At 39.6% G+C, this 23,354-nt stretch overlaps 1 long non-coding RNA gene across 1 annotated transcript; it reads left to right on the top strand.

The window, feature by feature from the left end:
- Positions 1–997: 997 nt before the first annotated feature.
- On the top strand, positions 998–22,802 carry LOC131820680 (uncharacterized). Its single transcript, XR_009349735.1, has 4 exons — positions 998–1,170; positions 16,683–16,743; positions 21,667–21,738; positions 22,560–22,802. It is a non-coding gene; the product is annotated as an uncharacterized LOC131820680 (long non-coding RNA).
- The last annotated feature ends 552 nt before the right edge of the window (positions 22,803–23,354 follow it).

The raw sequence follows: 23,354 nt of genomic DNA on the forward strand, positions 1-23,354 counted from the left end.
AGCCAAGTACTTTATGTACATTATTGTATTTGTCCTCCAGCACCCCTTCAAAGTGTTTATTTTTATCCTTACATTCAAACGTGGAAGGTGAGTTCACCATGTTTGAAGGTTCTCAAGGCCAAATGACTAATAAAGGGTAGAGCTAGAACTAGATTTTGGACTGCTTGCAAAGTTCAGGATCCTTCCACTATGCTACTTCTCAAGTTTTGAAAGTTTTATAACCTGGCTCTCTGAACAATGGACTAGTCTCCTCACTTCTGCACCTTGACAACCAAAACTTTCTAGTGTAAACCTAATCTTTCCAGACAACCACAAGGCTCAAAAGCAATCCTGTTCCCCTTCCCCTCATACTCCTTAAACCACAGATTAAGATTAAGATTTAAGGTTTCCAAGGATTTTCCTGACAGCAGCAAATTAAGGGCAAGCTGCAGGACAAGTTACAGCCACAGCCTTGGGCCAATGTTCCAGGGTCCTGAGGGGTTTGTGTAATTCAAATCCCGACCTCGACTTAAGGTGATGGGGCCAGGGTTGGTGGCCCCAGAATGTGTCATTTTGTTGTGTTGATTATTTTGAGCTGAAGACAATCAAGGCCCAGCGGACTTAAGAGCTTTTACCTCTCCCTTAACTGTCCAAAGGAATTTGAAAAGGAAGTCTGTAATAGGAGAGAACTATTACCAAAGATAACTTTTTTTTTTTTTTTTTAAACATGAGAAAGACTCTCTGTATAGTATGGCAAACATTTATTTACCAAACATTTGTTCTTCCCATTTTCCTGTGAATTGTCTTCTTCCCCTTTGCAGTCCCAGATCCCTATTTCTGTTATCCTACTTTGGGACGGCCTTTAAGCCTCAGCTACCTGTCAAGGGAGAGCCTCTCATTTTGTGGTGCTCCCATAGATACATAATTAAAGTTCTTTTTCTCTTGTTAACGTTTTACGTCAAGTTAATTATTAGATCAGTCAAAAAATTTGGAAAAAGAAAGAAAAATATTTCTCCCCTGCAGTTTTAGTGCCCAACCTAGGGCTGTCCAGGGGCTGGCCAGTGCTCACTTCAGAGCTGCTGAAAGGGGGAGATCCTGGGACCCAGATCTGACAGAAGCTGGCAGAAGTTAAGAGTTCTTACCATGTCAGTCTCCAAAATCTGTCTGCCGGGTCTGTTGAAAGTGAAAAAGGTGAGAATCCTTTTCTTTTTTTCTGAATTTAGATTAGCAGAAAAGAAAACACTTGTGTGAGGTTGATACTTGGGTCTAACAACTCTGGTAAAGATCTGTTCCGAGTACTCTTGATTTCTATTGATCATGTTCCTCCTAGAAATGATGGTTGTTTTCTTTTATCTTTGTCTTTTGTGTCATTTGTTAAGAGGAAAAACCAGAGGGTAGAGTACAGGCAGAGGTCCTTTAAGTCTGTTGTTTGAGCTGGCCTCACAGACTGCACAGTTCATGGTTGGTTCTCACCAGAAGGGTATCTGTTTAGATGAATTTTGCTGTGGGTCCCCTCTGAAAAAACCAGCTGAGTTTTTCCTTTTGTCATGCTCTACGTCCTGAGAGATTTACTTTGTAGTCGGTGAGAATATTCTCTCTGGTGTCTCCCATCTGGGAGTGTACATACTAGTGTGCATCTAGTGGCCAGTCCAGTGGACTGGATCTGGGACGTGAAGTCACAAACCACACTTTTTGTTGTTATTCAGCTGTGCCCACTCTCAGTGGAGTTTGTCTTGAGGGGTCCCAGTCCACAAGGGCCTTTGATGTCTCAACCTTTGCTGTCTTGTTAGTGGCGGAAAAGTCCCATTTCTGTAGCGGCTGCCTGGTGTCACAGATTAGGTGGTCTGTAATTGAAGGTGTCGAAAACCAAACTCTGTGCTTCAGGGCCAAAATATAACTCGCAGACAGAGTTTGGGATAAAGAGGAATGATAGCATTATTGCTTAGCTGGGCAAAGGAGGCTGCAACAGGCTTTGACCTTCAAAACCTGCAAGCCCTTCCAGAGGAAGGGACTGGGGCACTTCATAGGGAAATACAGGCTCCAGCTGGTTTTGACAAAAATTGTGTATGTGCTACCAGCCTCCTTCCTCAGATCTTTAGGGTGGTGTGAGGTTCTTGAAATAAAAAGCTGAGAAGGGAAGAGGGGAGGTTTGCAGAAGAGAGGAAAATGGTTACTTTAAAAAATGAAGCTTCACTAAGGCATTAGTGCAGCCATTTTGATTTTTGTTCAACTTTGTTTTTAAGTGGTATCAAAGGCGTCTTATATTCCTGAAACACTGTTCTCTCTACACAGTTCTATCATTGGTGACAACAAAGGCCTTCACTTTCTTAGGCTAACTTCGGGAGTGAACTTTCTGGATCATGTGAGGATTGCATCTCTTATACTCTCTTGTGGGACACTTCTTGTGCCCTTGGTCAAGCCATAAAAAGGCTCTTGGTTTGATTTGCTCCTGAGATTAATAAACTCATCAATGGCCAGGGAATGAACTTTTTTTTTTTTTTAAAGACTATTTGTGCATTTATTTGAGAGTGTGTGTGTGAGAGAGGGAGAGAGAGGGAAAAGCAGAGGGAAAAGAGGCAGACTCCCCACTGAGCAAGGCTCCATCCCAGAACCCTGGGATCATGATCTGAGCTGAAAGCAGAGACTCAATGGACTGAGACACCCAGGTGCTCTGGAATGTATCTTTTAAATTGAGGAAGCTTCTATATTTGAAAAAAAAAAAATCCTTGAGATCTCCTTTTTTTTTTTTTTTTTTAAAGATTTTATTTATTTATTTGACAGAGAGAGAGATCACAAATAGGCAGAGCACAGACAGAGAGAGAGATGAGGAGAAGCAGGCTCCCTGCTGAGCAGAGAGCCCAATGCGGGACTCGATCCCAGGCCCCTGGGATCATGACCTGAGCCGAAGGCAGAGGCCTAACCCACTGAGCCACCAGGCGCCCCAGAGATCTCCTTTTAAACAATCATTTTATGGATATCTATGGAAAGACCAAATTAAAAAGTGGATACAAAGAGGTATAATGTCTTATCCTGGGGGCTCCCTTAACAAGGTGAAAGAAATTAAACTTAGATTAAATTAAATTTAGAACAAAATTAAACTCCACATACAATGAAAATTCCCCTTTTTAAAGTCTGGGCCCATAGCCTCGGCAAATTTCCTTAACTTCCAAAATTCTTCCACTTTGCCCAGAAAATTCCTTACACACTCTGCTGCCTGTTTCAGCTTCCCTTCTGCTACAAGATTTACACAGAGCACTCCAGACTAATCTCTAGGCCCAAGGTATGCATTCTTTCTCTGTTCCTTAAAGATGTAAATCTTACCATGTCTTTGAAATGTAAACACCACGTGAGGTAATTAAAACTCTGCCCAGACTGAAAAAAAAAAAAAGGAGGTGGGGTGGGGAGGAAGAGACCTTTTTAAAGTACAAACTGCTGAAAAGTCTCTTGTCCAGATTCTAGACTACAGCCTCCTACTAAAGATCACCAGTCAAGAACAATAAAAATACAAACAATACAATACAAATCTTGAAGTCTTCTCCACATATAGTAAAAAGTTTTAGCCATCTTAAGCTCCTAAACTCAACTTTACTCAAATGAACTAGTGAGTTTTATATTGTTATACATGATTCATTGCTGAAATTTCAAAATGAAAGTCATAAGATCTCTGTGTTTATCAATATGTTTACATATGTCTTTTGGATGTACATTATAGATATGGTATTTTTCTACCTCCAGATGGTGTTGCCAAAATTACTTTTTGAAGGGCCTCATTTAATTGACTTGAAATAGGTGCTTATAAATTAAATATTTCTAAATCTCAGAACTGTACCAGAAATGAAACTGAATATTTTTCAAGTCACATGATCTAGGACAATTTTTTGGTAAAAAAGACTAGATTCTTTAAACTTAAACTAAAACTAAACTAAACTTTAAACTTAAACTAAACTTAAACTATTAAGTTTGTTGGTTCAGTGAATACAAACATGTTTTTAGGGATATCAGTGTTAAGTATATAATACTTGTACTTCACCTATGTTTACTAAGAATAAAATAAGTTTATGTTATCTCTGTTACAAAATGTCTCAATAACAACAACAAAATAACTTAAGATGAGACTCAACTGCTTCAATGTCTCCTGAAATTTTCATGAGTGATCTAAGTATGATTGTTAACAACAAGTAAATTAAATAGATGTGAATGAAATAAAAAAAATTTCGGTGGAGTTTTCAGTAATGGTTGTTTTATGGTATGTGTATTCAAAAATAGTTACCCAAATCTCTTTGGTGACTTCCACTGATAAGAGTTTTCCTAAGGTAAATTAAATGGTAGAATTTTATTGATTATCTGAATCATTTCCAAATAAGATAAAATTCCAAAACATTAATTAATAAATGTAAGCTTTCTTTTATAGAGGAGCTGAAGATATTTGGGTCCATTAGTAAACAAAGTCTGTGCCATACAAAAAATTTACTGTGGGAAAACACATATTTTCAAAATTATACAAAGTATTTATAAATTTACCAAGCCACAGAATGCTAATGTAAAAGATGGTTCATAATTGCATAATTAGTTTTTTTAGTCAAAATTTAAAAACAAACAATTATGAACCATCTTCTTTAAAAATAAGTTTTAATGTCAAGAATAAGTGGGTGCAAAAATTAGGATCTAGTTTTTTCTCTATTAAAAGCATAAAGTTTCTTGAATTATTAGTGTGTGTTTGATAAGAGATTATAAAATGTTTTCTTTACCTTTTAATGTAATGTATCTAGAAGACAAAGATTTTGTGTCTTGTCAAAATAATTTCCTCATTGTCCTTGTTAGGTTTTTGATTACTTAAGAAAGCTAAGTCTTTTCTATTAATATAATTAATATTTTTAAACAACTATTTAACTTTTTGTATTTGCCTTTGAAGTTTTTGTTACTATGTTTAAATGGATAACTAAATATTGTTTCACAGTGACCCATGATCCTCTTTGAACAAAGGTTTAAAAATCTGACATTTTTGATAAATTTCCCTCAAATTAAATTCTAATAAAGTCTTTTGACCTCGAACTAACTTTGCAATTTTATACAAGGTTCTGGAAAACTGCAAAAGAGTTGTTCTCTCTCCTTATTTAAAACAATAAAACAACCCCCCCCCAAGGTGTTAAACTAATTAATCTTTTTTGATATATTAAATTACATGAAGGTCTTGTCAAACAAAAGGTAAAATAAGCCTTCTTCATGTTGTATTGTATAGGTATATGTTAAAAATATCCTATAAATTGCATGAAATTCCTAGAAATGTACTATGTCCTAATACAACGTTATCAGTCATAATTCCAATTATTATCGTCAAATGTTATGTGTCACAGAAATAAACAAATTTCTTTGCCAATTGCATTGTAATAAACTCTCATCAGATCTTTAATCATGGCCATTTTTAGGTTTTTTGACATTTATATGCTGTTATTTTTTACTCTGATGCTTTTGTGAAAGTGTTCGCAAAAGTGCTTCATCTCCAAGAAGACTCTTGAAAAGTACTCTAGAATACAGAATTCTGATAACTCTGAGTTTAAAAAAATTGAACTGGGTAAGAATTTCTAGAACTAATGAAAAAACCAAATTCAAGTAGAACAAATATTAATAACATGGGACTAAATATTTGACTTGAAAAGTATGATTATAATTTTTTATGACTTTTTTGTTTGGAATATTGTTGATTTTTATACTAGCAGCAAGTGGAAACTAGTATATGTAATTATTTTTGTATACTGGTCATTTAGAGTTACTTTGCTAAATGATCATTAATTCTAATCATTTACCTGTAGATTGTGTTAAATTTTGCATATAATGTTATTGTATCCTCCAAGAATAATGCAAATTTTTTTTTTTTCTTTCGAAGCATATACATTTTATTTAGTTTTGTTGCTGTTTTGATGATTTGATGTTTTTGATTTTGATTTATTGTACCAGATAAAACCTCCAGGGGAAAAAAATATATCATTTACAGCTAGTGATAATGAGCAACCTTGTCTTGCTTTGAAACTCACAGGAAAATTCTACCAAGTTTTAGCATCAAACATCATTAAACATTATAAATGGTATGCTGTAGGTGTTTATTAAATACTTTTTATCAAATAAAAGAAGTTCCATTAAAAAATTGCTAATTTTAAAAAAATGATTTGTTTTTCCACATTTAAAGAAACCCATTGAGGCCGCTTTTAGGCAGCCACAGGCTTGAGCAATGGAAATCTGATTAAGGTCCAAGAGCCAAGAGTGACCAGGGGCTAAATGCAAACAGGCTCATTAGGCGACCCACCTCCAAATATCCATAAGTCCTAGTTGACCACGGAGCTGCTTACAATCAGGCACAGGTACCAAAAAAGGAAAATTCCATACATTCCCGGACCGCCTCACTTTCCGCCTGTAAATAGCTCCCCACTGCTGCCTAGCATCAGATGTTCTCTCCTCTGTCCTGCTTACTGCTCCCTTACAACACAGTGTATTTATTTGAATACAGTGTATTCAACAAATCCTATGTCCTTTGTTCTTTCACTGTTTGAGCCACTTGCTTCCACCTGATCAGGGCCCCTACATTTTTTTTTTCTTTTTTCTCTTAGGCTACTTAGAACTTAGAGCAATTTGATAAAATATACCTTTGTGAAGAAAGATGAAACATTTATCTTTTTCCCTTTGCTTGATCCTTCCAGAATTCAAAAACTCTCAGTGAGTATTCTTATTTTCATGGCAATATAGTTACTCACACGTGTTCAACTTGTGATCCTTATAGCAAGACGCACTTAGAAACATTGGTTATAGCACCAAGGATTTGACTGGGATGTCATATATGAGAAAAAAAAAGACCAGACAGCTTTCAGGAACTAGGGACTAAGATTGACTTTATTGAACCAATAAAGCCCCTTGAAAAACCAGTCTGGTACCTTGCTTACAGAGTTCCCAGCAGCCTTACTAGGTGTAAGAAAGGGTACTTCCTGGCAGGCCCAGGAACCTCAGGGTATTTTGAAGACCTCAAGAAGAGCGAAATTCTCACAAATCTACAGGTATTACAGGGGAAGTCTGACAGCAAGTCCTCAGTTTGGCTGCTTACCTCCAAGAAGCTGTTAAAAGTCCAATCTGAGATTCCTTATAAAAAGCTCCAGCAAAACAGATAAAAAAGATTCTATGTAGCTGTTATTCTTGCTACACTTACATAAATAATCAAGCCAAGTTTATTGAAATGGACGATTTGCAAGCAAAATACTTTACTATGGTTCTTTTTAATAAAAATAGGAGTGAATTGTAGAGAGAAAAATTATGTTTCTGTAGAAAGTGTAATAGAACTCATGGAAATTAGATTCTAGTCTGTTAATTGTCTTTTGAGGTTTCATTTTCTACCTGAATTCTTCCAATATTTGGCTGTAATTCTCCAAACTAGGATTCCTAATTGTTCTCCTATCCTTCTGACTTGGAATCAGTAAGAACTAAAGCCATCCTTTCTCTGAAGCTGTGCAACTTACAGCTGGACAACTGAACACAAGCCACAGAGGAGTCACCACCATAGCTCATATCTAGACATGTGGCCACTGCCTGCCCTCACTCCATCTGAAGATGTTTTGAACTTGACATCTAGAAATCTTCTTGACTGCCTACCCTCAGAACTCAGAAACTGGTTTATAATTTGTTCCAATCATTGACCATTGTTTTTCTTTTGTTTCCAAAAGGTATTCTGAAAAGATATTTCCATGGAAATACCTTGTTAAGTATCTGATTTCTTGCACACTAGAGGCCTAACTTTGGGATCCCAGCTGCATCACCATCTCCTAAAATGATACCTCATTGTTTGAGTGAACTGACCTAATTTCAAGACTACAAAATTAATTCAATGAAATCATGGAGTAATCTACCAGCTCAGCTTTTAATACATGAAATGTCCAAGGAGGTTTTCAGAGGAGGGAACTGATGGGGTTCAGCATAGTCCTTCCCAGAATGTGCTGCTTTGGCATGTGGACTATTTGGAGCTGAAGGCAGTCAAATTCAAGAGATTCAAAAAGGGCTTTTTATCTCCCCCTTAAATGCCCAAAAGAATTTAGCTAAGAAGCCTATACCAGGAAGAAAGCTATTTATAAATATAATTTGTTGGTGTTGTTTTTTGTTATTTGTATTTTTTTTTATTAAATAAAAATTCTACACAGAGCATGGCAAACATTTGTTTACCAAACATTGTCTTTTTTTTCATCTTCCTGTTAACTGTCTTCCTCCCATTTGAAGTCGCAGACCTCTACCCTCTTCTCAGGTCAGGACACATAAACCTCAACTACCTGGCTGTTAGAGAAAGCCTCTCATGTCTTTGTGGGGCTCTCATGAGAATGCAATTAAATTTGTTTTTCTTGTTAATCTGTTTTATATCGATGTAATTATTAGACCAGCTAAAGAACCTAGAAGGGAAGAAAGGAAGTGCTGGCACTCCTTCCACCTTGTCCTAGAAATATTTGGCTTTCTTCCATTCCTAGGAGGTATTCAAACAGTTGTAGAAATTAGCACTTTCTGCCTCCTACATTTCTTCGCCTTATTTTCTGTTTGCCCAGGTGAGAACTGCTCCCTTGACAGATCTAAAAGTCTCAGTGCGTTTAGGACTCACAGCTTCTTAGGGAAGAAGGTGGGAACTGAGGCCCATGCGCTCTAATCATTGAGTCAGTTCTTGGGCAGTGCACAGGCCAGATGAATGACATCTTTCAGTTATCCTGAATGATTGCCTGAGAGGGAAGAAGAATTCTTGACTCTGGAAGTAGGGTGCATTTGTAGAAATTCACTGTGCACTTTGCTGAGTGTTGGACCCAACAGTGGGTAGGCTTCTAGCAGAGTTTCCAACAGATGGTTGCATGTGAGTGACACCTGATGTGGAGACCCAGTGTCAACCCACAGTAGACTGAATCCACAACAAAAAGATACAGGGATGAGGAAAAGTGTCTTTGAGTTCTATCTTGGCTTTCTCATTGACTAGTTGTGTGATTTAGGACTGAACTGTAAATTATGCTCCCTCTCCCCCACCATTACTTAGAATTTTTATTTTAGTCAGTTAAAAAGTGCTCTTTTAGACTTAGACATAGACTTTAAAAAGTCATAAATTATTTTCAAAAATAATTTGAAATAATGAAAATATGAGTGAAATAAACTTATTAAGGTATTCCTAAAACTTCTTTACTTTTCTGAAACTTTTTTGACTTAGGCATCTAAAAGCTACATTTTTCTGCACAATTATTTTAAATGCCAGGTAAGGTTGTAATGGCATGTTGATTGAATGGTGGCAAGTAAGGTGCCTCACCAGAACGCCTGAATTCTGCCTGACTAATCACATTCACAACAAGTCTTCTGAGATTCCTAAGGCCCTACACACCCAAAGGACAATAGCTGAAGAAGTATAAAAGTGTCATTTATCTGTCAGCACTGATAACTTGTATCAAACTAAGAACTCTAACAAAAAATCCTTGAAGTCCTTGTCATGGGGGGAACTAAATAAAGGCTTTTGCTTTGGTCTTAAATCTCAATTTGGGACCACCTTGGTCAGGTAGGGATTAATGTAGGAATAATGTGGGATTAATGTTGAGTTATCTAAAAGGTAGAACTGTCCATTTTGCACCAAGAGATTTTTCCTGAAGTTTTTCTGGTGTTCTGGTTTCTTTATCGAAGAATTAGATCAGAGCACTGTATATAGCTTCAGGCAGTGGGACCAGATCCACTCTCTCAACTGGCATGGGTACCAGTTGCTGGGCCAGGGACAACAGCTTGAATCTCAACTATGGGGTTGGGTCAGACAGTCAAAAGGAGATGCCTGAAAGAGAGTCAGTGATTCAGTGGAGCTCCATTGTTTTCTGGAAAAGAAAAGCTGTTCCACATTAATAGCCACATTCATCCTGCAGACAAAAGAACATTTGGTGAGATGATTCACCTTCCCTCTCCCAGCCATGCCTTCCCTTATCACTTCACAGGATGCCAAACAGACAGAAGGTATTTAAACCTGTTGGCTTAGGCCCAGTTTTTCATCCTACTTTAGAAAACCAGCACTGTTTCCTTTTCGTTATGGAGACCAGGCAGGGAAGCAGGAATAGGTAGGTATTAATGTTGGAAAATGAACCTTTCTCCCAAATCAATTAAAAAAAAAAAATCAAACTTCATGTTCTTAAGTGGCCTTGAGAAACCTTGGCTAAAGTTTCCTGTTAAGTTCCCAGGAATAGTTAAGAAACTACTTAAGGCAAACTTAGGGTGATCCTAGCCATCTGTACTTATCCAAGCAAGTGAATTGGATTGGGACACCCTGTGAGGCCAAAAAGATATGAGTATGGCTGTGTTTCAAAGTGGTTACAACCATGGGTTTGGAGCCACAGAAAGCTGGATTTGACTCTTGGCCCTGTTACTTATTCTGTGAGACTGGGCTCTCGGCTCTCTTAGAACCTCAGTTCCCATCTCCAGAGACAAATGATAACAATCCCCACCTCAAGAGTGCTGGCTCTTCTTGGGCAGTCAATAAATGATAGCTTTATTATTGCCTAGGGAGGGAAGACTAGGGGCAGATGACTCAGCACAAGACTGGGCATTTAGCGTAGAAATTCCTCTTATATTCCACTGCCTTTCCCCCCACTGCACATTTTACTCATGTCTATGAAATCTTGACAAAGTGTAGTGTCTTACCTAAAATGATATAATGGAGAAAACATTACTGGGTATGGTGAGATGTGGCGAGTATATGAATATGTGGTAAAGCAGGAATGAGAATAAGTTTATAATTCTTTCTTACTGTGACAGTGCCACCAGCAGGTGAAATTGATTGTAGTGAGGATAGTTGGCTTTTTTTTTCATTTTCAGGATAAAGATATAAGTCTTTGGTTTTTAAAGCTCCCCAGCATTTTTCTAGCCTTAATCAAAACCAACAACTATAGAAATAATTGTGTTTCTATAAATATCAGCAGGAACTGAATACCTCATCTATAAAAGGGAGTATTCTGAGCTTTATTCAGTCCTCATCATTAAGAGTTAGGACATTAAGAGGAATATTTGTGAGTTAGCAATAATTTGACAGAAGTAATAAGTTTCCTGGGGTTAGAACTCGTAGATACTTCAAAGATCATTGGACTTGGGGTGCCTGGGTGGCTCAGTGGGTTAAAGCCTCTGCCTTCAGCTCAGGTCATGATCCCAGGGTCCTGGGATCGAGCCCCACATTGGGCTCTCTCCTTGGCGGGGAGCCTACTTCCTCCTCTCTCTCGGCCTGCCTCTCTGCCTACTTGTGATCTCTGTCTGTCAAATAAATAAATAAAATCTTAAAAAAAAAAAAATCATCGGACTCAATCACCTGATTTTTATAGTTGGGAATATTAGATCCAGAAGGTTAAAGTGGCTTGTCCAAGTTTATATACCTATGAAAGGCATACTGGGGATTAGGACCCTCTCTCTCAATATAATTTTTACTACATTCTGCTGATTTGAAGAAAGTGCTCATAGACAGAATGATCACAGAGGACCTTGCATGAGACACAAGATGTTTGTATGGGAAATATTTGAACTGGGCGATGACACAGAGTGGTACTTCATACAGATTGAGCTGGTGGTGATAGGCAGGAAGGATGGAAGGATTAAGCAGAGAGACCAGTTAAAGAAGCCTCAGATCTACAACAGCTATGAGATAATAGGAATTGAAGTGGTAGGAGAGCAAATGAAGAGGAAAGGATGAATGTGAGAGAGAGAGGCTATGGGGGAGTCAGGCAATGAGAGGGAATGGAGACAAAGACTATGCTGGAAGTCCAGAGCTGACCAGTTGTCCATGGAAGAAACTACCTTATACTTTCCTCTGGCTTTTGTGGTCACTTTCCCTTAGCACTTCACTTATGTGTTCATTCTTCCTTTTGACAAACATTTCTGAGCTTGTGGAGGTGTTCCATATCCCCCCCAGCCAGTGATCAACAGAAGGTGATGGTCCTGTTGTTTTCTTGAGATCTGCCCCTTGAACTTTTCTTGGTCAGAGTTGTTAGAGGAGAAATAAGGAGAACCGCATGGTCATTGAAAAGGAAAAAAAAAAACACAACAAAAAAAACCCCAAACCAACAACAACAAAAAAAACCCCTGATTGTCTGGGAGGGTGTTGAAAAGGCAGCAAGATTTCAAATGGGAGAAGGATCAAAGTGTCTTGAGAAGGGAGGAGGCGGGCCCTGTGCACACAGAAACTCCTGGTTCTTAGGGAGAATAAAAGATCCCAGTGTGATGGCAACAAAGGGACTCTTGTGCATTCACAGCCTGGGGCCTGCAAGGGTGATGAACAGCATTGGTCCCGAGGCCAGGCTGGGGTGGCTCTAGGCTCAGAGTCCTGCCACTACCCAGGAGAGTGGAAGGGCCCATGTGTCACCTATCAGATTGAGGGCAGATGCTAAGAGCTCCTTATATCTGAGGGAGACCCAGAGACCACAGCTTTAGAAGGCTGAGGGCTGCCATAGAGTTGAGTCGATGCTTTCCTTCCCCTTCATTCTACCGGTCATTGATTCCTATCCCCCACACCCCCCAATCTTTGGATACCCTTAATAATTATGGTTTGCCCTTCTCCACTTCTTGGCTATTGTGACTGTTTTTATTCCAAAGGTTTAGTCTTACCAACTGGAACTTGAGCAAATAATAGCAAATAGGTCAGAACACACAGACTGACTAGTAGATTGGTTCTAGCCGTATGGAGAAGTATTCTGTCATATCTAGGCCAAGCATAATGGTTCTACGCACAAAGGAGACTTCAAAATGGCTTAGCTTAATTTTTGTTTCTGTCTTCTAATGATACCAAGGGAAAATAAGATATAAGGAAGTCCAAGAAAGCAGGTTAGGGAAATATGGTCAAAAACTCCAAGTCAAAGAACTTCCTATTTACTTTTCAAAATGTGTAACTTTTGTAAATGTCCTCTGGTTGCCTCTTGTACCCTTTGAGGTGAGGGGTTGTAGAGAAATGCTTTGGAACCCTTGCTCTGCTATTTCTTAGTATGGGATTTTGGGTAAATTATTGAATTTCTCTGGACTTTATTTTTGATCTGTAACCTACGTATAGTATCTACTTAGCATAGTTCTAGCAGGACTATTTAGCAAGTCTCTGGCAAAGAGTAGGTGTGAATTAAGATTAGTTCTGGGTGAGACCAGTTCAGATTTAGGACTTGGTATGTAATTAATCCTGTCCTCTCAGAGTTGTTTCCTTCTGGAATCAAGGAAAATTAATCTCAAAGAAATGGGATTATCAGGAAAGAGATGACCATGTGGTGGGAATTGCCATGTTCGAGTTCATCCCGGAATTCACCTCCCTCATCATGCTGCCTTGTGTTGTCACGGCACCATGAATGGTGCCCATTTAAACTTTATTATAGGAAGCCTGAGGGCTGGGCAGTGTGTGGTTAGGAAATTCATGTCCCAGCAGGAAAGAGTCATTGACTTGTGCAAGCTACAAGTTGAGCCAGGAATGCAACCCAGGCATCCTGACTCCCCACCCTATGCCCAATGATAAGGCCCATTCCTGTGTCATATATCTGGGGTTGGACATCTCTGGAGCCAAGAGGGTGACATCAGGGCATCTGGTGAGCTTAATCTGCTTCTCTGATTTGAATGTAGAGAAGTGATATCGGAGTTCCAAGGGAATGGCTTTGCAGCCTGGGTTTCTCAGAGGCCAGTGGTGGGAACAGGTCCTTCCCTGGAGACTAGAGGGAGGCAGCCAGCTTTCAGAATTCTCCACAGGCAAGGGCGGGAAGAACCACTGAAGCATTGAAGGGGAAGGGAGAGAATGATTTATGGGTAAAACCTAAATGAGCAGAACTTACAGGCTTGACCTCAGCACCAACTGAGGGGCGTGGGAGAGCATTCTGCAAATATTTGAGAAGCATTGGTGCCAGAGAACTGGATGATTGAACCTGGATGGAAGGGAAGGGAAAGAGCACAGAGCTAAGTCTGTCAAGAAAATCTTTCCCAGAGCCTCCTCCCTTAGGAACCCTTGTCTGTTTGGGCATCTCCCCATGGCAAAGGGTTTAAGGGCTGACAAATTCCAGGATACAGACCACATGGGCCAGAGAAATAGACCTAGATAATTTCTCCAGTAGAGAATTTGGGCGGAATGCATGAAGAAAGAGGCAGTGAGAACAAGATGAGTGGGATAGTCCTGCCCTTTCTTTTTATGTTCTAATTGGTTTTCTGAAAATCCCTGTTAATTTGTGTTAATCCTGGCTTGTTCCACCTTCCCCCTGGTCGCTTACCTATAATATCTTTGTGTGTGTGTGTTTGCGTAGGGTGTGTGTGTGTGTGTGTGTGTGTATGTGTACTTCAAATTCACGGTAGGCAGTTCAGATTCCTTCAGGGAGCCCATCCCAACCTCAAGTGGCACATTGTGGTCATTACAGTGCCCGCCCACTCCTCTCCAACCTGTCCCTGCCTGCCTGAAAAGCCAATACATTCAGCATACCAAAGGTTCTGAGCTATACTTGGTAAAGAAATACTTTGAATTTTGTTTATCCTAATATTTCCTAAATATGTTTGATTTATGAAATTCTACTTTTAGATACATATTTTACATGTTGGCTGAGAGCCTTCTCACTTGGTGATTCATGTATATACGACTGGCACCCCCAATAGCATCCTAATGCCTCAGTGGGAAAGACGGCACATTCCAGTTCCTTTGTACCTTCCATAACACACACCGAACCCTAGGTGCTCACCTTTGGGCTTAATTAAAAGACAAGAGGAGCACAAGAAAAAAAAATGAAAAAGAAAATGACAAAACTGAGAGAAAAATTTTTTTCAGTGGAAAAATTTTGTAATACATACAAAGGAATGATATCTTGCACATGGAGAAACTTTTGTAAATCAGTAAGAAAAACAATGACTGCTGCAACAGAGATGCTAAAAGTCATGAATATTCAACTCACAAAAGAAGAAATATACAAAGCTTATATAAATTGGGTAAGTCTAAAGCTCACAGATATAAAAAATATGAAGATGAAGTATCATTTTAATTAAACTGGGAAAGAAGAAAGAAATGCATTAGTGAAGTTATAGGGAAATAAGCAGTCCTTTATATTGTTTACTTTTGAAAAAGTTTGTATATAACTATTTCCTCCAAGATGTGCTAAAAATAGGAATTTCCCCATCATGAGCCATTTATCAAAAATGTTATTATTGGCTGTATAATATTCCACAATATGGAGTGTCAGAATTCATATAGTTGCCATTCTGACCGGGCATTTCGGTTATTTCCAAGGTTTTGTCTGATCTCAGATTATGTCCTTATATAATAATGTGTTAGTTACATTGTGCTATGTAACAGATAGCCAACCAAATATTACATGACTCAAAACAACACTTGTAGTTAAATTTGGTTTCTAGGGGTCAAAATATGATAGGGCACAGCAGAGGAAATTGTCTCTATTCAATGATTTCTGGAACCCCATCTGGAAGCCCAGAAGCTTGGGGCTAGAATCACCTGACATGCAACTTTCTCACACGTCTGCCATTGGCGCTTAACAGGGCTGTTTGCTGGAACCCCCGCATGTAGCCTCTCTTTGTGGTTTGGGCTTCCTCACAACATGGCCAAGGAATGCCCTTGGAAGCCAAGGGCAACTGAGAAGGGTATTGCACTAGCTTACTTTTGATTTTGTAACAAATTAACACAAATTTAGTGGCTTAAAGCAACATGAATTTATTCTCTTATTGTTCTGACAGTCAGAAGTCTGAGATGAGCCTTACCAGGCTAAAATCAAAGTCTTGGCAGTGATGTGTTCCTCTTGGAAGCTCCAGGGGAGAATTTGTTTCCTGGCTTTTTCCAACTTCTAAAACTGCATTCCTTGCATTCCTTGGCCTGTGGCTTCTACCTCCATCTTCAAAGCCAGCAGAAGAACATCTTGGTTCAGCGGTCACATTACTTTCTTCATCTGCTTCCCTTTAACAAGAAGAGTTGTGATTGCATTACAGAGTCCACTTGATAATCCAGGATAATCCTCCCATCTCAGCTTCCTCATATCTGTGAATAATTTTGCCATTTAAGGTAACATTCACAGAATGGTGATTGCCAGAGGGTGGGGGGTGAGGGAAATGGGGAGAGATTGGTCAAAGGACATAGACTTTCAGTTATGAGTAAATTCTGGGGATCTAATGTATAGAGTGATGAATAGAGTTAATAATACTATGTTACAGGGGTGCCTGGATGGCTCAATCAATTGACTGTCCTACTCTTGATCTTGGCTCAGGTCATGATTTCAGGGTCCTGGGGATGAGCCCTAGGTCAGGCACCATGCTCAGAGGGGAGTCAGCTTAAAGATACTTTCTCTCCCTCCCCCTCTGCTGTTTCCCCTGCTTGCATCCTCTCTCTCTCTCTCTCTCAAATAAATAAATAAACATTTAAAAAATATTGTGTTATATACATTTGGAAATTTGCTAAGAGAATAGATTTTAAGTGTTCTCTCCAACACCCCCAAAACAAAAAAACATGTGAGGTAATAGATATGTTCACTGACTTGATTATGGGAATCCTTTTACAATATATGAATATATGAAATCATCATGTTGTACCCTTGAAATATATTAAAATATTATTAGCCAGCTATGTCTCATTAAAACTGGGGGAAAAAAGGTAGAAGTCACAGGTTCTAGGTATTAAGATCTACATATATTTGTGGATCAATTTTCAGCCTGTCATAATGACCAAAATTTTTTCTCTCTTGCAGTTGGATTTATGGGAAGCCATATAGTCATACAAGGACTGCTGCATACAGAGGTGGAGTACTGGTGGGTACTGGTGGGTGACATGGGATCACCTGCTCATGCAGCATACTCATGCCCTCTGGTCCTGCTCAAGTTTAGTCCCAGAAATACCCTTTCCATTTTGGGTGTATTGTTGCTAGGCACATCAGCTTTATGACTTGGTGGGTCTGATGGAGCACAGCCTATAATAAGTGTGGTCAAGTGTATGGTCAATTGGTGTCCAATGGTCAAACATCTGTCTCTACCAGGACTCAGTAATATGCTAAGAACTGGGCTGAAATAATTCATGAATTCCTGCTGCAGATGGCATAGCCTTGCTTCAGAAGTCCAAAGGTCTGCATTCTAATTTTTCCACTGAGGCTCACCATAATATCTATTATGCTGCATCTTTTCCCAATACTGACACTATTAACACCACAGGGTGTGCCAGATCATATGGCTTGAATGTCAAGGCTTTTAGCACCATGGCTTGGCTCTACCACAGAGGCCTTTCCTGCTCCAGACTTCCTCTAGGCTTCCTGGCAGCCTCGCATGTCACCCAGTGTAAGGAAAAGGGGAATATTTCTAGGTGTAGAATGTTTTACATCCGAAACTCATAAAAGCTTATCAGGTACTGTAGGTGCTAAGAACGTAAGATGGAGCGATTTGTTTTTTACTTTAGAAGGATATCCTGCTATGGTTCTTACTATTGGACCCTAAAAACTTAATTGAAGTGGATGATCCTTGAATCTTCATAGGTTTTATAATCCACCCCTGGAGCACATGTGTCTTCCCAATGCTTCTTGCTTGTCCTTCCCAGTCAGCATAAGGTGCTGATGCAATGGATCAGTGTGATATTTTGTGGGTTAAAGCAGTCAGATGTCTTTGGATTATGTTGTGGAAGAGGGTGGCAGAGTTAACATAACCTCATGGAAAATCTATGAAGGAATATTGTTTTCTGCCTCATATAAATGCAGACTGTTTCAGATTTTCTTTTTTGATTAGAATATAAAAGAATGCATTTGTAAAATCAATGGTTACCTACCCTGAGAAATATTAATTTACTCTAGGAACAGGTTACTCTGGACACAGCAGCTACAATTGGGACTCTTAAGCATTTAAGGCTGTAGTGATACACAGTCATTCTCCAGGATCTGTTGTTTTCTGTAGGGGTCAGACTAGCAAATTAAATGGAGACATTATAGATACTATAGACCCATCATCCTGTGGGTTATTAATGGTGATACACATCCTGCCTTTCTCCCAAGGATATGATATTTAGGCCGAGGGCTAGGGGGTAAAAATTCTGAAGTTTCCAGGGCGCTTGGGTGACTCAGTCAGTTAAGTGTCTGACTTAGGCTCAGGTTTTGATCTTAGGGTCCTGGGATTGAGTCCCGCATTGTCTGTCTCCACACTCAGTGGGGAGTCTTCTTCCCCCTTTCCCTCTACGCTCCCTTTACCCTTCTTCTCCCTTTGCTGGTGCTCTCTCTCATATAAATAAGATCTTTAAAAAAATACATAAAAGTGACCCATAGATCAGTATGACTAGTTTTATTAAAAATAATTCTAAGGTTTCTAATTACCTTTTCCCATTATGATAGTGTGGCTTATGCCATAGGCCAGGGATCCAGGATGGAGGTTCCTCCTAGTGCCATGTACATAATTATATCCTTGGAGATTGTGTGAGTTGAGTCTGAACCTGGTGGGCCCTCTGTGAGCTGAACTTTATTTAGCCATTTATTACCTGACTCCAGAGACCTTAGTTCTAACAGGGAAGCCATAATGGTGCTTTGGGTCTCTGGATATTAATATCAGCTTAGACCCTATGTGCAATTGTCCTTAAAAATTCTAGTTATTTCTCTTTCCCTGATATACAGTCACCTGAGTAAAGGGCTGTCAGGACAGTCTGGAAAATCATGTGCTCTGTATTTGCAATGGTGTTGCGGGGTCTTTCCTCCTAGGAATCCAGTCATTTGTCCCCTCAATGGTTCCAATGAGATCTGGAAACTGAACAAGTGACAATGTTTTTTATTTGAGCTGAAGGTCTCCCTTTAGCCTCCTGCTCCTTTTTTGGATTATAGGTATCAAGCAGCACCCTTGTTGACTCTGTTTCTTTGGAGCTCTCTTATTCCTACAAATATTAATAAACCCAACTTTGTGACTGCCTTTTCTGCCATCTAATTGAACTGGAAATCCTGTAGTTCATTTGCTAAATCTGGCAACCTTGGCCCCTGCCAATCTTCTCAGTGCTTTATAGAAGAGGGGTTCCCTTCCATAAGAAGGTCTTTTGGCCTCACCTACTCTACTCCAGCTCATGCACTTTCCTCAGCCTTCTCACACCTCCCTCAATTGTCTTCCAGGGCAACTTGAGCATTTCCAATTCTTTTTTGTTTTTTTTAAATTAACATATAATGTATTATTTGCTTCAGGGGTACAGGTCTGTGAATCATCAGTCTTACACAATTCTATACTTTTGGTGGAAATGCAGGCTGATGGAGCCAGTCTGGAAAGCAGTATGGAGGTTTCTCAAAAAGTTGAAAATAGAGCTACCCTATGGCCCAGCAATTGGACTACTGGGTATTTACCCTAAAGAAACAAATGCAGTGATCTAAAGGGGCACATGCATCAGAATGTTTATAGTAGCAATGTCCACAATGACCAAACTATGGAAGTCCATCGACAGCTGAATGAATAAAGAAGATATATATATATATATATATATATATATATATATATATATATATACACACACACACACACACACACACACACACTCATATATGTATATATATATGAATACTATGCAGCCATCAAGCATTTCCAATTCTTGTGTGGCTACTACCTTTCCACAGTCTTAAGAGCCATCCCAGCAACTGTTTGACCCATCCCCTGGGGTCATTTCTAGGTTGTTAAGTCCATTAATGAGAGAAAATGCCCTGAAGTCAATTAATGTTTGCTCACCCAGTCTTATACTTTGACTACTTTGATCAAGTGTCTTCAAACTCAATCCCAAGAGTGCGCTTCTGGATTTTGCTGGTATGTGTATGCTAATTTTTGCAATGCTTTCAGTGTATAGTCTTTTTACTCCCCTGTCAGTCACAGCATATCCTTAGTTGGGTTGTTCTGGAATTTAACTCTAGTTATTGGTGTAGAAACCAGGGAGAGGCATGGGGTCAGCTTCTAAGGGGAAACCTATTGCCTTTGAAGAGAGGGGCTTGAAAGCATCATTTATCACTGAAGTGCTGGCTTTTTTTTTTTTTTTTTTAAAGATTTTATTTGTGTTTTTTTTTTTGAGGGAGAGTGTGAACACAAGCAGGGGGAGGGTCAGAGGGAGCAGGAGAAGCAAGCTGATCAGAAAGCCTGATGTGGGGCTCGATCTTGGAGCTGAAGGCTGATGCTTAACCTCCTGATCCACCCAGGTGCCCTAAAGTGCTAGTTTTTAGTAGGGAAGTTGGGCTACCTCAGCAAGCCTAGAAGCTCTGGGGAGGAGGGGAAGACTGAAGGGTCAACATTTTTCTTTAGGAAGTTCCTTAACATATTTTGGGGTCCAAGATTTTGCCCACCAGGGCTCTTCTTTATGCATAATAGATTGACTAAGTATTCAAATATTTCTGGAGCTCTGTGAGTCTAGCAGTTAGACACTGAGACTGCCACTTAGCTGTGTTTGTTGTTTCATTACAGGAGATGAGGGCCTCACTGGGACTACCCTAGAGGACCTCTAGTTCTCATACTTAGACTTTGTTAGTAGCCCTCAGTCTCTGTCCCTTTGCAGGGTATTTCTATGACTTAGCAGTAATTAACCAACCCTGAGTCTCTGTAGACATTGTTCTTCCCATATTTTTATTTATTTATTTATTTATTTATTTATTTATTTATTTATTTATTTTTTAGAGGCAGGGGTGCAGAGAGAGACTCTTCAGCAACCTCCATGCTCAGCATGGACCCCAACACAGGGCTTGAATTCACAACCCTGAGATTTTGACCTGAGCCAAAATTAAGAGCCAGATACTTAACCAAATGAGCCACCCAGGTGCCCCTTCCCATATTTTAAAAAATATCACAACATTCCTCTCCACTGGAACATTTTCAAGGGTGCTATTGATGAAACTTTAGCAATTTGAACCACTATCTCATGCTAGAGACTATCTATATGTTTCAGCTACCAACAAGGATGGTGGAGGTAGGGATCCAGTCTCAAACCTTCATCTTTTACTTCTTGGACCACTTCAGGGGCACTTGTATTGGAAATATTCTCCGAGAAGCAGATGCCATGATAAGGTGAAAGCAAACGAGGAGGGAGCTGGGGGAAGCTGGGAGAGCAGCCAGCCTGTAATATAGTTCTGTCCTCTGTGGAAGGTAAGAGGAAAAGAAAGAAGGTTGGATGGAGGTATCTCACTCTGCAGTAAAGTTCTAAGAGAGTTCAGCATGCTTGTAAGTTCAGCTAAAGTAGCTTGTTAGAGGGTCAGGCCTTCTAGGTGCAAGCCTGTTTAGAATCCTCCCTGTGCTCCTTCACTGGGTAGGAACAGCCCATTAGAAGTGTGGCCTCAGAATGTAAGTAGGGATGGATAGCATTCAGAGCACAGTAGCTGGGCTTTTCAATTATGTTCCTGCAGTGGGACACACAAGCGGTGCCTTTCCATGGTTTCCATATGGACCATGTCCCCTGGGACTCTCTAGAGTCTCTTTTGTCCAGGTCAGGAGATCTACTAGCATGATGTTAATTCTTCTAGAAGTTTTAAAAGACGGTGTTACACCCTTGAAGTGGTCTTTATCTTGAGCTCAACATGCCATATTGGCTGCTTCCTACATTTGGCCTATGCTTAATTTAATTTAATCTCAGCTATGTTTTAATTTGAGAGCTTTCAATGGATACAGAGACTGGAGATAAGAAATTGTGTTATTTATATTAATTCTAAACTTTGAGTGCAAATTGTTCAGTTCACTTCTAAATTTGTCTCTGTTTTACAGGATCTTACCATATATAGTGCAAGAAGTCAACTCATGTTTTCAACAATCTGCCCAAGGTCACAAGTTCACTAGGTATGCTTGTTATCTCCCAAGTTATGGTTGGATGTACGTTTCACCACTGTATAATACAAGTTGTCATTTTTCTACTTCTCCCTACTGTCCAGTTTCAATGCCATGTATTTTGGTTTTTTGTTATAGCAGAACCCAATTTTTTTATGTCAGTCATATCAATTTTTATATCATTGAATTATTTATTCTATAATAATGCATAAGAAAAATCACAGAACTCTCATACAACAATAAGCATTTGTTAATCTCATGTTTCTCTAGGTTAGCTGGTTTAGGCTGGACACAGTTGGGGCAGCTCTGCTCCACGGGTCTCATCCCTTTCTTGGGATCAGCAGGGTAGCTTGGCAGGTTCTATTCAAGATGATGGTAGAAGCACAGGAGAACAATTTCAACTGCATTAAGCATCTTAACCTTTTGGGTTACTGAAGTTGATAACATTCAATTGGTCAAAACAAGTCACACAGCCATGCCCAAAGCCCAGGGGCAAGGTTGCATACTCTGCTTGTGGAGGTGGAGAGAGGAGAGAATAAATATCTCCAAAAATAATCTCTTTGAACCACAGGTATCAACTCTTACCACCTTTGTTGCAAAATGTATTTCCAGAGGTCAAAATTTGCTTTCAAAGATTTTTGAAGTAAAAGAAATTTGCAATGTCCTAGAACTAGAAGGTTATTTTTATAAACACTTGCGAGGCTACTTTAGACAACTTTTTGAGTCTTTTTGAATAGTCTAAGGTTGTAGGTAAAGAGATGGGTTTGTACCTTACATGCCCTGCGAAGAATGGATTCCTTGTTGAAATTCTACCCTTCTCTTTTGTATCTTAGGACTCCAAGGTGAAGCCCTCAAAAGCTCTAGAAGTCTACCCATCTACTGACCCCAGGAACAGACAGACAATGACTCTCTTTCTGCTACTGTAAGACTTTATTCTTTTTCAAGTTCTCATTTCTTGACCACTGACTCTGTGTCAAGTGTTGGGTTAAGCGCTTCAAATGTGGTATCTCATGGAATCATCATTACCATGCTGTGAGGCTGTTGTTACTATTGGCCTTATCATAATCCCTTCTGGATGTAAAGTAAGTACGTCCCTAAGGCCCCAAAAAGACTTGAACTTGGGCCTCTCTGACTCCACAGCCAGTGTTTCTATTCTCATCAATACTGCTTTTTGCTTGCATCCTGCCTCGGTCACCTCTTCCATCAAAACAGAGACATCTTTACTGCCCCGGAGGTCCTTAAGATCCCAATGAAATCAACAGAAACTGCTAATGCAAGGAATTTGACTATTGTCTACTATAAGAGGAATAAATTGTGTTGGGATGTTTTGTTTCAGCCTAACATTGTGTCACCATAAGAAAGTACAGTTTTCTGGAGATTTGGTTACTGAACTTGCCAAGAGGAAGCACCCCCCTGACTCTGGTCTGTGTTGTGGAAGCACTGGTAGCAATGGAAAGGAAGGGAGTCCCTCCCTGTGGGATGCTCCCTTCCTCTTCCTGACAAAAAATGCTGCTTCAGGAGGCCCTGTATTGCAGGGCAGGGGGTCACAAGAGGAGGGGTGGTGAAAGATTTATCTTCAGCTTACCAAAAGGCAGGGGATCCCTTTGGAAGTTTTGTCAGGGGTCTCA

Source organism: Mustela lutreola, chromosome 1, assembly GCF_030435805.1.
Source record: "Mustela lutreola isolate mMusLut2 chromosome 1, mMusLut2.pri, whole genome shotgun sequence".
Lineage (NCBI taxonomy): Eukaryota > Metazoa > Chordata > Mammalia > Carnivora > Mustelidae > Mustela > Mustela lutreola.